Source organism: Fukomys damarensis, unplaced genomic scaffold (assembly GCF_012274545.1).
Source record: "Fukomys damarensis isolate Sample0158 unplaced genomic scaffold, DMR_v1.0_HiC HiC_scaffold_35, whole genome shotgun sequence".
NCBI lineage: Eukaryota > Metazoa > Chordata > Mammalia > Rodentia > Bathyergidae > Fukomys > Fukomys damarensis.
In genome coordinates this window covers 16,144,836-16,159,114 of record NW_022900947.1, presented here as the reverse complement: position 1 = coordinate 16,159,114, position 14,279 = coordinate 16,144,836, and the positions used below count along the sequence as shown (strand labels likewise).

The window sequence follows — 14,279 nt, the reverse complement described above, 5'->3', positions numbered from 1 at the left end:
ATATATATACGTATATATGTATGTATGTATATATATATATATATATATGTATAAAACAAAGAAGTGGGGAAAATATATGATAACTCTTTGGTTCACACATCTGTAAATTCATACCATAACCTTGACTCTTTTGCCACATAATCTGTATTAATTAGCTACTGCTGCTATATCAACTTATCACAAACTCAGACCAATACAAATGTGTTATCTTATAACTATGGGAGTCCAAAATGCAAATGGTTCTCAATAGGCTAAAACCCAAATAGCGTCAGGGCTTCATTTCTTCAGGAGGCCATCGACTTCCTTGCCTTTTCCAGGTTACAGGGTCTTCTACTTGACTTCTCTCATGGCCCCTTCTTCTATTTCTATCCTCATCTCTCCTCTCCCACCTTGTTTCAGGCCTTATATCTCCTCTGTCTGAGTCTGATCCTCCTGCATCTCTCTTATAAGGATCCATAGATATTCCAGAATTATCTTCATAACTTCATATCCTTAATTAATCATATCTGTAAAGTTTCCTTCTCCAGATAACTAATGTATTCACAATTTCTAACATTCAGGGGAAAAAAATCATCCTTGGGGTGAGGGAGGGGAATTATTGAGACTATCATAATGTTCAACATAAAATACAAGGTTAATGTTTGTTGAATTAACTTATTTAAACCATTCCTGCTAAAGGATACTTATATTTTAAATCTTAAAGGGAAAAAGAAATTCTACATAAATATTCCTTTTTGTTCCTTTCTAATAGTTGGGTCTCATACTAATCACTTGAAACCTCCATGTGTGACAGATATGAAAATATACTTGGACAGTTGAGAAATGCAGAAATATGTGATTTCAGTCGCCAACTCAATCTCTTCTTGTTACACCTTGAAAACTTAACATCTGAAAGAGAAAGTCTACATAACATTTCTACTTTGTAAAATATCCCTCTAGTTTGGGTACATAGAATTTTGAAAGGTTCAAAATATCCCATAATCCAGCTTTAAAATGGGTAGTCAAACACAAAAAGGGAATTCTTTGGACAGGACAGTGACAGGGATTTTCTAATTCTTTACATGCTCTCTGAGAAAATATTTAAATGGAAAAGAAAATGATGGCCTTTTAGAGTTAAAACAGTTCCAATCTCTTCAACAGATCACTGCACAAGAACGAGCAACTGCTTATTGAAATTCTGCCTCCTGGAAGCACCCTCTTGTTCAGGGAAAGTCTGCAGTATTAATCAGTTACGGCTCCACAAAAGCCAAGGCCAAGCATAAAAGCTCAGTGTTGCAGGCAGGTGCTTGCCACGTGAGCTCAGCAGAAATGACTTCCCCGCATTGGTGAAGGCACTCCAAGGTCTCCAGTGCCACCACTTCTGAGCTTTGGTCTTTCTGCTCTGCTCTTGGACTGCTGACCTGTACATCTGTACATCTTAACTTGGCTTTAAAATGCTTGATGTGTTGGCATATTGGTAAGGGTCTGTAAGCCTTTATCTAAAAACCTTAGAGACCAATGTATTCATAAATTGGGGGTTTTAAAAAGAAAATTCAGAGCACATATCATATATTAACACCCCCTGAGAGTATGTCTGAATGCTTCTGCAGCAAAATATATAAATAGTCTCATCAAATAGGATAAATGAAAATTTTGAAAAAAAAATTTCACCCCGGTTCAGGTCAGCTTATGCTGCCAATTTAGTCTCAGAAAAATTTCTCAGAGCTTTTTGGATTTGAGAATCTCAGACAAATGATTGTGATATTATATTATAAATTGGTTGGAACTTTATTATTTTAATTATTATTATTACTTACTGCTGTAGAATCTCATCCAAGTGGGACTGAGGGAAAACTCTAAACTCCTAGTCAGTGGAAAGAGTCTTAGGGACATGGAACCTCCTCTTCAGTTTTCCAACAGGGAAATGTAGCACAGAGAATTCAATTGTCTTGATGAGGTTGTAAATGAGTTCTAACCTAGATATCAGGTTTTTTATGTCAGACAAACCTAGATTGGGCCTAGCCCTAACTGAATTTGTCATTTTGGAAAATTTGCACCTCTTCGTATGTCCATGTCAAAGTTTTTCCCTACATTGTGAAAGACTCTTCACTCCTTAGGCTGTTAAGAGCATTAAATATGCAAAAGCAAGCACAGTATATTTATGTATTTGGCAAAGTGAGTTGCACATACTATATGCTCAATAAACAGCCAGTGATTTTATGATTATTAATGACCTAATTAAATTAGATTCAGTAACTGTTGACTCTATCCTTTCATGAAAGGTAATGAACTAGGTCAGTGGAGTGAGCAAGACAGAACTGTCTGCCCTCTCCACTGTCGGAAGCACATGGGACTCTCGTATCTATATCATGAGTACTTAGTGGAGTCCTTGATGCATGCTAGACACTCAGTACCCTTAGCTGTATGAGGGAATTGCATACACAAAGGAAAATCACAGCTACAAAGCTTTACCTTGGGTACAGTGGGGCCAGAGAGGAGGAAGGAATGGTTGTTGGATTATGAAGGTGGGGAATAATGAGTGCACATTTAAACAGAATGAGAAAATAATTCCTGGTTAAAATAAAAAATGAACCAAAAATGTAAAAAAAACTATGTATTCAATCAACAGCAATAAGCTAAATGCTACTCTCTTCAGAATCAAAGGTTAGTGCTTCATGTGAACCCTGGAATTGTGTTCCGTTTCAAAAGAAGCAGTTTCCTACTTTTTGTGAAGTTCATGGGCCTGCCTAGAATGGTCATGATGGGTGTTCCTGCATAAGGAATTACAACTTAATCATAAAGAGCTCCTCAGTATCAGGTAAGGCCCCATGGCGTGGGAAATACTGGCAAGTATGGGGAAGTAGGGAACCTTCTACCCTGGTCACATGGCTGCCCATCCTGCATTTAAAGGACACTCCTTAATGTTTACTGGAGACACTTCACTTGCCTTACCTAGTCCCAACCCTAGTAGTAGTATGAAATCTCTTTCAGGATGAAGCACAAACAAAAGATCATTATTAAGAAGCCATATGTTGTAGAACAGGGATTGGCAAACTTTTCCTGTAAAGGACCAGATAGCAAATATTTTAGGCTTTGTAGGCCATATGGTCTCTCCCCAACTACTCAGTTATGCTGTTCTAGTGGGAAAGCACCCACCGACCAAGTGTAATGAATGGGCATGGACCCGTTCCAATAAAACTTTATTTACAAAGGCAGGTGGCAGGCCAGATTTGGCCCTCAGGACATAGTCTTCCAATCCAGTTACATGGAAACTAGCCAGACCTTAGATAGAGATTCAAATCTACCATTTCTAAATATGTGGATTTGGACATACACTCCTACAAAATATAATCATTATAACTTCCTTATTTGGTGTGACGGTTAGAGAAAACATGTGAGAGTGCCTAATAAACAACAAGCACTCAATAGAGCAGTGTATGGTCCCTTTAATTACAAAGCATAATAATAATAGCTAACATTTACTGAGTGTTTATGATATGTCAGGGATAGTGCAAAGCACCTTATAAAGATTATTTCACTTCATCTTCCAATAACTCTCTGAAGTATGAACTATTATAGCATTCTTTTCTGCTCATGGGGAAACTAAGCCACTAGGTCCAAGAGGTGCGTACACACATATTAAGGGGCCTAGTCGGTACTGCTTCTCGAGTGAGCAGACTCTAGGGCTGTGGTGCTAACCCCTACACAATGGTGCAACTAATCCTGGTCCAGTTGAAATGCTCAGAACCCTCTCAATCTCTTCAGGGCTTTTCATAAATCATCCCTGGTTCTACAACTGCAAATAGATCTCCCAGGACTTCGAAATTCACTTTCAGGTTAACACTCAGATAACATCTTATGTAAATGCAGCCCCTGTTCCAAATTCCTCTCCTCTCCACAATGCCCTCCCCAGAAGATCTCGACAGTCATGGAAAACTGAAATATTATTGAGAGAGATAATGCAAACCCATTTCAAAAATTCCATCTTATAATCACTCTGAAAACTTGCGATTTCAAAGCTACATGGCAGAATAGCACACTGGATTAATTATGCCAGACTGCAGCAATAACCTTGAATTAAAGCTGCAACCTTCTATTTTTAAGAAACACTTGCCTTTCTGGTTGATGAAACCTGTCGTCCCATCAGGTAACAGACGTGACCAGGAAATAGAAAAGCGGTAATGAGTCAATCCAAGCTGTTTGATACATTTCAAATCTTCCTCCCACAGAGTGTGGCTGCCACAAGCTACATCACCAGTCTGGTTCTTGAAAACTGTCTCCTCCCTGATGGGTGAATTGTGTCCCAGACACAAGGGCCTCTTCCATCTGCATCCCAGCCTCCTGAGAAAAGCAGAAAATGAAATGGTTACACTCTTGACATCAAGAGGCATATGTGGAATGTAAATATTTGTCACAAAAAGAACATACCTCATTAACTCAATGTACCCTATTTTAACTTTAAGATATGCCTTTAAAATAACACACATGAGTGGGTTATGTGTTTAGCTGTCCTTGATCCCTGAAGCTCACTAGTGGCAAATGAAAAATTATTGCACAGCACTGCTGCATAGCAAGCTTTCATGGCTCATTATCTGAAGATCTCTCAGCTGGTAAACAGAGGCAGGCCCCAGCTTATGAATGTCTCAGTTGAAAACATCACCTTCCTAGGAATATCCCTACTGGCCATGACTGATGAGTCTTGTCCTCACAGATCATGTAGACTTCAGATCTTATCTCTGGGCTCCTACACTCGAACCCTATTCTCCTGTTGTCTCACAATGGAGCCTGTGTTGGTCAAGGCTACTGTCTGTGGGAAGGTGCTAGTTTCCACCCTTGAATGATAGTAGCATTCATAATGTACTCATTTATACCTCCATTAATTGAACAAATGTTTTGTGTCAAGCACTATGCCTAGTTACAAGAAGTCTCAAAACTATTCTATGTATCATGTCCTTTGGGAACTTTAATAGGCAACTTCAAAACAGCCAATGTAAAGGCCCTTGCCCTTATAAAACCAGGGAAGGGCTAGAGTCAGGAAAGGTGGTTTCCTATACAATGTTTCTAGAAACTTAAAATTGTTCTAAAATATAGCCTTTTGGGTTTTTAAAAAAATAATAAACAGAAAATATACAGCGTGTCTATCATGTTTTGCATATTGAGGAATATGTAAAAATAATCCATATATTTTCTAAACATATACAAATGAAGTTAAAGTATAACAACATCCTAGGAATGATAAATCCAGACTAGTGGTTACCTTTGATGAGAAAGTAGGGAAGTGGAAACAGGCATCGACTGCATCTCTTATTTTTCATCCCTTAAACTAGGGAGAAGGAATATGGGGGCCACTTTATTACATTATGTGCAATCGCTTTTTATAAGCCTAAAATATTTCATCAGGTTTGCTATATAAGAATAGTTTTATAGCTAGAATAAAGTAAACAAAAGCAATTACAAGAAGATCTTTCAGATACTCCTGAGCTTCTACATGCTCCTACTTTGTGCACAGTTCTAATGAGATCAGATATAGTCTCCAGCCCAACAGAAGGACAGCATGGGCAATAAGACATTATGGGAGGAGACAAGAGAAGCTGCTACAAGGAGAAGCTCCAACAAAAGCAAAAATGACCTTCAATATCAAGGCAGGACACAAAATAGGTGTACAAAGAAGTCATGAATATTAAAAGGTATTGTATTCTGGAGTCATGCAATTATAGAGGCAAATAGTTTTAAACATTCCAATGAAGATCAACTTGTGTCAACCACGTTTAAAGGGATAAATGTAAAAGAATTCTGGTATTCCATTTTAGAGTGAAAGGTATAAACATGAAAAATACAATGTTTCAAACAGTGCACCTACTTTTCGTGTTTTTTTCCTCTTAAATTATTTTATTGGTACATTTTAGGTATACAATGCATTTACATGTATCATAGGGAACTTGTATCTTTACATGATATATCTTGGTTCTTATTTTTTTCCCATTCTCCTGCCCTCCCTTCAACTCCTTCACCTTCCCTATTTACAAAGACTTTGTTTCCATTTTTTCTTTTTCTCATACTTTTTTCCTTTCCCTTGTTTCCTTTTCCCTACTCCAGTGCACCTAGTTTTGAATAATTGTTTTAATAAAAGAAGAAACTTAATCTCAAAGAATTCAAGTCGTAGTAGGCTGATAAATGTTTAACTGCTGAGTATGTGTAAAAGAAAGTACATATGTGTGTTTGAGGTCAATTTTACTGATATAGAATGTGTAAGACATAATTTACAAATAATAAAATAGAACAGTGGTCTTTAATATAAATTCCAAATAGGCATTGGTTTTCAGAATATGATTTTTAAGTTTTTCCCAAACTCAAATATTAATAAACAACCTGTGATTGCAACCAGATAAACATATGTAGTTCTCATCTTACAACTGGTTGGTATTTTTGCTTAATTTACCAAGTAAAATAAAAGGGAAATAAGAAGTTGTATCACAATGGTGCTGTTCACCAGTGACATAAGCTACTTCCTTATTAACTCATTTAACAGTTTTCAGCACTGGACTATTTCATTTTTTGTGCTATTCGCAATGTAACAGACACAGCTATGAAATGCTTTTTAAGCTAAGTCTACATTATTAACATAATCTCTATCACTTATTTTTAGCTCTGAACCACAAACAAAATGATAAAATCAACACTGCCTTGTAGCACTTGCCAATATGGTCAACTGTAAATACTCCTTCTGCGGTCAATTTCAAGCAAGCAATGTACAGTCATTGAAGGCCGAGTTGGGAAAGATGAGTGGTAGCAAACCATTTACATACTTCACATTTCTCCAGACACAAGAAAGGTAAATACCCTCCAGGATATATATAAGAGTAAAACATAGTCAAACAAGTTTGAGTATTTATTAACTTAGTTTTTAACACAAATTATTTACTTGTAAGTTTATGCAATTTAATGTTCAGTAATGGCTATGTTTAAGAGTCAGTTCACAAAATTGTCACAAAATTAACAATAGGCTTTCATGAGCCAGCACAACCTGGTTTGACATCATCAGTGGTAAGTAACTTGCCTAAAATCACAGTTATTTACAGTGCTACATGTTGTGTCCAGATCTTAGATATCCAAGTTCTTCTTGATGAGCGTGCTGTTAGCAATAATGGCACAGGTTGATAAAAAAATCAGTGGATATCCATGATATTCAATGTATGAAAGATAAGAGATGCAAAATACAGTTGATATATTTTGGAAAGCAGTGAATCTGGTGCAACTAAAACAAGTTTGACAACTCTAAAAAGTAAATGTCACTTAGCAGAAAAATGCACTTTATGGAATAGCTCATTCTCCCTGTACATCAGCTAGACAAACTATATCTAAATAACTACATTTCTATGAGAACTAATCTTTGAATAGAAAATTAACAACTATAATTAAAAATTTGATAACATATTGCATACAATACTCACTAGTACTTTAGCATAAATCTTGCTGAATGTTAATAACTCATTTGTTTATTAAGAATTTTCTAATTGCAATTATGCTTACATTCTAAAAGTATGATTGTTGCTTATGAGAAACAACATTATCATTACCAGATGGAATGCATACTCTGAGTCATACTCAAAACAACTATAATTCTTGGATAAAATAAAATATATTTATGAATGTATCATTAATCTGGCAGAAAGTTAGGTGACCCAGGAAAATAAGTGAAAAGCATAATATAGAGGAATGAGTGAGTACGGAAGTAGGATTCTGTCCTAAGAATGCAATATAGGAACTCAAATATATGTAGGTATTAATGAGATGTCAACACTACTACAAAGGCCAGGAGAAGAAAAACAGAACTGTGCTGTTGAAATAGTCTTAGATTATATATGAAGTGAAATAATGTAGGTGATTGTGACAGGAAATATATATATATATATATATAATCATATCATGTAGTTATATTAATTAATGTTAATATGTAGCTATATTTATATCAATGTTGGTAGTTATATCATACAGTTATAGTAATAATATCACTGTAGATCACAGTGCTAGAATACCACCAACTATGAAGAAAGTCATTTTATAAAATGACATTTAAAGGATCAGTCTATCAAGAGGACATAACAATTCTAGATGTTTATTAAACTAATAACATTCAAATTATATAAGGCAAAAATTGATATAACTGAAAGAAATGAACAAATTTGTAAGTACATTTAGATAAGTGAAAAATCTACACTACAAAAATGGACAAAATATTTGAATGGTTCTTCACAGAAAACTAAACACATGTTTAGTAAACATTTTTAAAATGTAAATTAAAAGTCTGCAGAATGCAAATGAAAACCACAATGAGATACAATTCTATACCCACACAGTTGGCATAAATTTAAAATTTGGGCGATACCAAGAGTTGGAGAGACTGTCGCTCAGCAGGAATACATGTTCAGTGCTGGTAGAAAAGCAATATGGAAACATCTAGCAAAAACAGAGTAGTACATAGTGCTCCAAAACCTGGTCATTCACATATCACCACAGGCTCTGTTTCTACAATGCTGAACCAGGAGGCGTAGATAGCCATGACTATCATAACTAAAAACAAAAGGATAAAGAAGAAAAGTGTTGTAAATAATCCAAATTTCCTTTGTCCAGAAAATAAATAAATAACATTCATAGATCAGAAGACTACACATGAGTAAGAATGAATGGACTACATTTTTTTCAATCCATCTAAATCCCCCAAATATAATATTCAGAGGGAAAAGCAAGCTGTAAACTTCATCTATTATTTATTTCCACCTTTAGAATGTCCCAAACATGTAAAAGTAAATAAATCATTTAGCTATACGTTCTCATGTGTGGTAAACCATAAGGAAAAGCAAGTGATTGATAAATGTAAAATTCAGTTGAGTGGATACCTTTCGGCAGACGGAAACAATATTGGAAGGGGTTCTGGCATTATGCCGAGTATGTGGATATCATTTTTATACTATACACATGAATTATAAATATTTTATTTTCTATTGCATGTCTAAGAAACCAAAATTTATAACACACTTCATAGTTCATGGTAAAGGCCATTTATTGAGCACTAACTGTTCCCACATAATAATACTTAGAAGATGTATGATTGTTGCTGCAAATAAGTTTGAAAGAAAACTAAAGCACAAAAAGATTGAGCAACTTTCCCACATAGCTGAAAACACTGAGTGTCAACATATAATATGCCAGTTCTACTTATATCAACAACAGATTAAATTCCTTGAAGTCTGTTGGTTACATCTGAGACGATCTTGAAAATTTAAAACCTAGCTTTGTAAATTAGCATTTCATTCAACATTTGTACATTTCACAAGTAATTATTATACATCTGCTTTCTCTTGAGGATTTCAAGTCTGGTTAATAGAAGACTGCACTAAGATAAGAGTTTTATTAAGATCATGCAAAAATGTGATGGGAAAATCAATAAGCAAACATTCTAGAGTTAACATTGTCATTGGGAGTAGGTAGGCTTGGCCGATAGAAAATACACCAGGGCAGGTATTGAAAGATGAGAAAGACTTTTCACAATGGAAGAAAGAAAATTTATAATGGAAGAAAGAGAAAAAGGAAATTTACAATTGAGATGCAATATTAAGGTGACTACAGAAAGAAGCCTCTACAAGATCCAATACTGGTTAACAACATCACAGTATTTTTGGTCAGAAATGATAATATCTGCTACTTTACTTTTTTGATAATTTAAAAGAAAATAAAATTATGCCTAAAATTTTCATCCTATTAGGGTAAAAAGGAATTCTTTAAAAAGTAAAATATTGATATATAAGCAAATATCAATGACTTCAAGTGTACCAAGTATTCTGGAAGTGGGACAGGTTCAGGAAGCAGACACAGATGAGTTCATGACTTTTCTTTACCCTTTATAATTCATCTGAGTTCTCTTATGTAAAGTAGGAGCAGAGTTTCTAGTAAAAATCAAATGGACCAAACTAAAGCCACACATGGCATGTATGTTCTATAAGTCCTGGCTTTTTCCTTTTATTATAGCTCAATGCAATGAACACTAAACACTTTACACAAAACATGCTTATATTTACACAAACCAGTCCCTGGTATTTTTCTTCTCCCTATAACCTATTCCTGATAATGGAATACATGTACAGAAACCACTCTAATAACTATTTGCACACTTGCTTGTGATGAAAAATTAATGTCATGAGTTGTATGACTGGTTCTGTTGGATCCTTTGCTTCCGCATTTATGAGATACCATTGCAGATGACATAATATCACTTTAATTATTGCTATGATAATGTCTTTTGAAAGATCACATACTAATACGGACCTCAGCATATTCTCAAGGAAATCATGTTGAGTAAAAAATAAATGGGGGAGGGCACTGTAACTATCCACCAGAAATATACTCTTTCTGAATATCTACTGTACAAATAACTCATAGTCCTAGAGATTTTTTTTTAATATATTTGGTCACCTTTACTTTGAGGTCCACCAAGGCAGGGTCCAAGTCTTATTGACTTGTCTGTGTCTCCCGGTGGTAGCAAGAATGGAGTTTGGAAACAATACACATTGAGTAAAATGCTTTTTGTGTGCCATGCTTCCTATAAAATAGAAATGTTGATGATTACCCTTTAATTGCTTCAATATGTGCAGAAATTATCTTTAGACTTGTAAGCTACTACAAATTTATTTATGTGAAAGCTAAAATACTGTTAAAAATTCAGGTAATTACCAGTACAAATTATAATGTGAGTAGTACTTCATTGTATGATATATTTGAGACATTTATAGCTAAATGGATGTACCTCAAGACTATACTCTTACATGAAATAAATTGGACACAGGTGTATATGTCACACTGTCTCTGTGGTATGAGAAACTAAAAAGGTAAATAAGGACCAAAATGTATAATAAATAATGTGAAACAGGAAGAAATTCTTCAAAAGGAAAGGGAAATTGGGAAAGGGCGGGAAAAGAAGGAAGGGAAAATGTCACGCGCACCTCGCCAGCAAGGAGCACGCAACACTCAGGATTCTTCTGAAGCACGCTTTATTGGAGTTTCTTCTACATTCTTCAAGATGGCGGAAAGACCCCGAGCCGGATGCGAGCCTGCCTTTTATAGCCTCTCGGGTGACGTGGCCCATTTCTATTGGTCAATGCCGGCCTGCGTCATTCTGACGAGCCAAGCGCCTCTTCTGCGCAGGCGTGAACCGCCGTCACTGGCGGACTCACCTCCGGAATTCATGCAGAGCATGAAGAACCCGGAAATAACGGCGCGTGACAGGAAAAGAAAAAATGAGTAAAGGAAAAAAATGGAAACCAAGTTTTTGTAAATAAGGAAGGGGTTGAAGGGAAGGGAGGGGATTGGGAGAAAAAGAGGAATCAAGATATACCAGGTATGGGTTCAAAGTCCCTTTAATGAATGTGACTGTCATGTATATTTAAATTGAACCAATAAAATTAATTTTTTAAATTTAAAAATTATAATGTATCGTACTTTCAAAAGAAAATATTTGCTTATTTTTATAAGTAACATTTATTAAGTGTATTGGGCATAACATACTATGTGAAACTTTGAGGCTGGGGTGAGCAAGGATTCCTTGATCTAGAAGCAAGTACTATATGACCCAAACTCATCCAAAAAGGAGCCCAATGTCAGAAGATACCGACATAGATTCACATGTCCTTATCACGTTCTGAGAGGAGGGAGAGTTCCAGAAAGAGTGTCTCCAGGGGGGTAAAAAAAAAATCACTGATAAGGTATGTTGTGTTTGAAAATACTAAGAAGGAATATGCATATCTGGCAAAGTGTTGGAGTGAAAGGATCACAAGAAAGGAAGCCCATAAAACAGCGAACTGAATGACAGACTCTCAGGCAAAGCAAAAACAAACAAAGAAAAACAAAACAAGAAATGTAATCATAGGATGTTTGTGGCTCAGTTGTACATAATATGTATATTAAAAATTATATAAAACTAATGATTTAAACAAAATCTATTCAATACCAAATTAGAAAAACAGAGAAGAGCAAATTGGCTTTGTATTATGCAATAAGCAAATAAAAAACTCATCTTACATAATAAGAAGCTAACATGTTTATTTTTAAAGTACAAGGTCTAATAATAAGTAAATCCATATCATTTGAAAATATGGACATAAATACTAGAAAAAATAATGAAAAGACTCAAAAATATTGCCTTTGGGGAGAGAGGAGTGACATAAAAGACCCTTCTTTATTGTTGGGTAATATAACCCTCACAATCCGTTTGCAGTTTTTAAACTATGCACATCATAGAAAGATAAAACTAAAATTTAAACTGAGAAAACAATGATAACCACAAGAAATTATAGATGTAGATCCAAACTGATGACACTAATTTAATTTGCAATTCAGCAGTGTGGCCCCCGTGGAAGGTGTGGGGAACTGGACAACTGTGCTGTGGCTATTTAGTAACAGGGCCAATAATGAGTTCAGCCAAGCACAGAGCTATGCACACAAACAGGAAGACCACCAGGTAGAAGGCTGTTACAGCACCTCCACTAGAGAGCTTTGCACTGGATAGAAAAAAGAGTAAAAAAAAAAAGTTAAAATGAAGGGGAGGGGAATGAAAGAGAAGAAAAAAGTGAAAGGAAACTATAGTATTTTATATTAAAAATGCAGCAGAAAAGTTGAAGCAATGATAATCATAAAAACTATCACTTCATTAAGTATTTCAGTTTGATCAAATGTAAAAAGGAAAATAATTGTTATAAATGCTCATAAAATAAATTTAATAATATTCATATTATTTTTAAATGAATGCAAAGAACATTGAAGGAGACAAATAGTAGTATTTTCATAGTAATAAAAGTTACAGTCCATGAAAAGTATATAGTAAACATGAACTTTTACATATCTAGCAACAGAGTTCTGTAATACATGAGGAAAAAGTTCCATAAATGGAGGGATGTCTTGCAAATTCCACTAACACAATGAGAGGCTTTCTCAGAAATTGACAAGAGAATTTAATTAATATCGTCGGTGAACTTATTCGCTCTGACACACATATGTCTATAGATGTCTCCATATACAAAAGTATATGTACTTGTGTGTGTGTATATTTACATACATGAAAAAGAGACAAACAGAAATTGCTATGCAACAAAAACTTATTTTCCAACACCCTTGTGGTAGTCACAAATATTATTAGAGTTCACGCAGGATGTATTTTGTGACAACTAAACCCAAAAGAATAAAGACAACAAAGGAAGGAGGGAGGAAAAGAAGGAAGGGCAATAAAAATAAAAAATAATCTTCACACCACCTTCTCCAATCTACTTGTTTTTTAAAAATTCTAATGAGATCTTATATCAAATGAGAAATGAAAGCAGATTGTTTTTAAGGAAAATGTCTTATACAGTCTTAAGGAAAAGCAAATCCTTGAAAACAAAGATCTTCGATGCAGCTAAAGGCTTTAAAATGAACTTTTCCTAAATTGGAGATTTTGTTGCGCAGACTTTTGGAAATTTCTACTGTGGAAGATTAAGTTTGGCTGTGTGTTTATTGTTTCTGTTAGATCACTGCTTTCACACATTCGGTACAACTCCACAGTCAACTTGACATTTCGAGAAGCTTCACAGCTAGGAACAGTCCTGACAGATGAAACTCTTCAACATTTCTCTGCTAAGGAGTAAGTTCCCCAGTCTTCCCAGGACAAGTATTTCTAGCACTTGCACAGTAAATTACATTGGCAGACTGAAAGATTCAAGCTCAGTCATTGTTGCTTTTGGCTCACTGTGGAAGTTAACAGATGGAAGGAGCTGGAATTCAGTTTTGTCACTGAATTTATTTCTTCAGGGTACAAGTGATGACGATTTGTGACATAAGATGATTCTACGTAGTTACATCATGAGATATAACATCCTAAACTCTTCCGAGATATTTTTAAAGCAATAATTCGATGCATAAAATATTCATTTAAGATCTGTCACTCCTGTTATATATACCCAGTACACACACACACACACACACACACACACACACCACAGCACTTTTCTTCCCTCTGTAGACAGAGGTGTAGCCAGAGTTGGTTTTTTTGTTTTGTTTTGTTTTTTGGTACAGGGGATTGAACTCGGGTTCTTGCGCTTGCAAGGCAGGCCACCGAACCGCTGAGCTAAATCCCCAGCAACCAGAGTTTATTGACAACTTTCTCTCTTAAAAAAAACTATCATTAGAGTTAATCAAATCTTAATAGATATTTACTGAGTTCTGGGTTATCGAAATAACTTGTAGCCTAGCAAATCCAAAGAAGTACAGGCCAGATG

General features: G+C 35.2%; 1 pseudogene; it reads right to left on the bottom strand.

The window, feature by feature from the left end:
- Nucleotides 1-14,279, bottom strand: part of LOC104852682 — a 240,159-nt pseudogene that overhangs the window by 61,121 nt on the left and 164,759 nt on the right.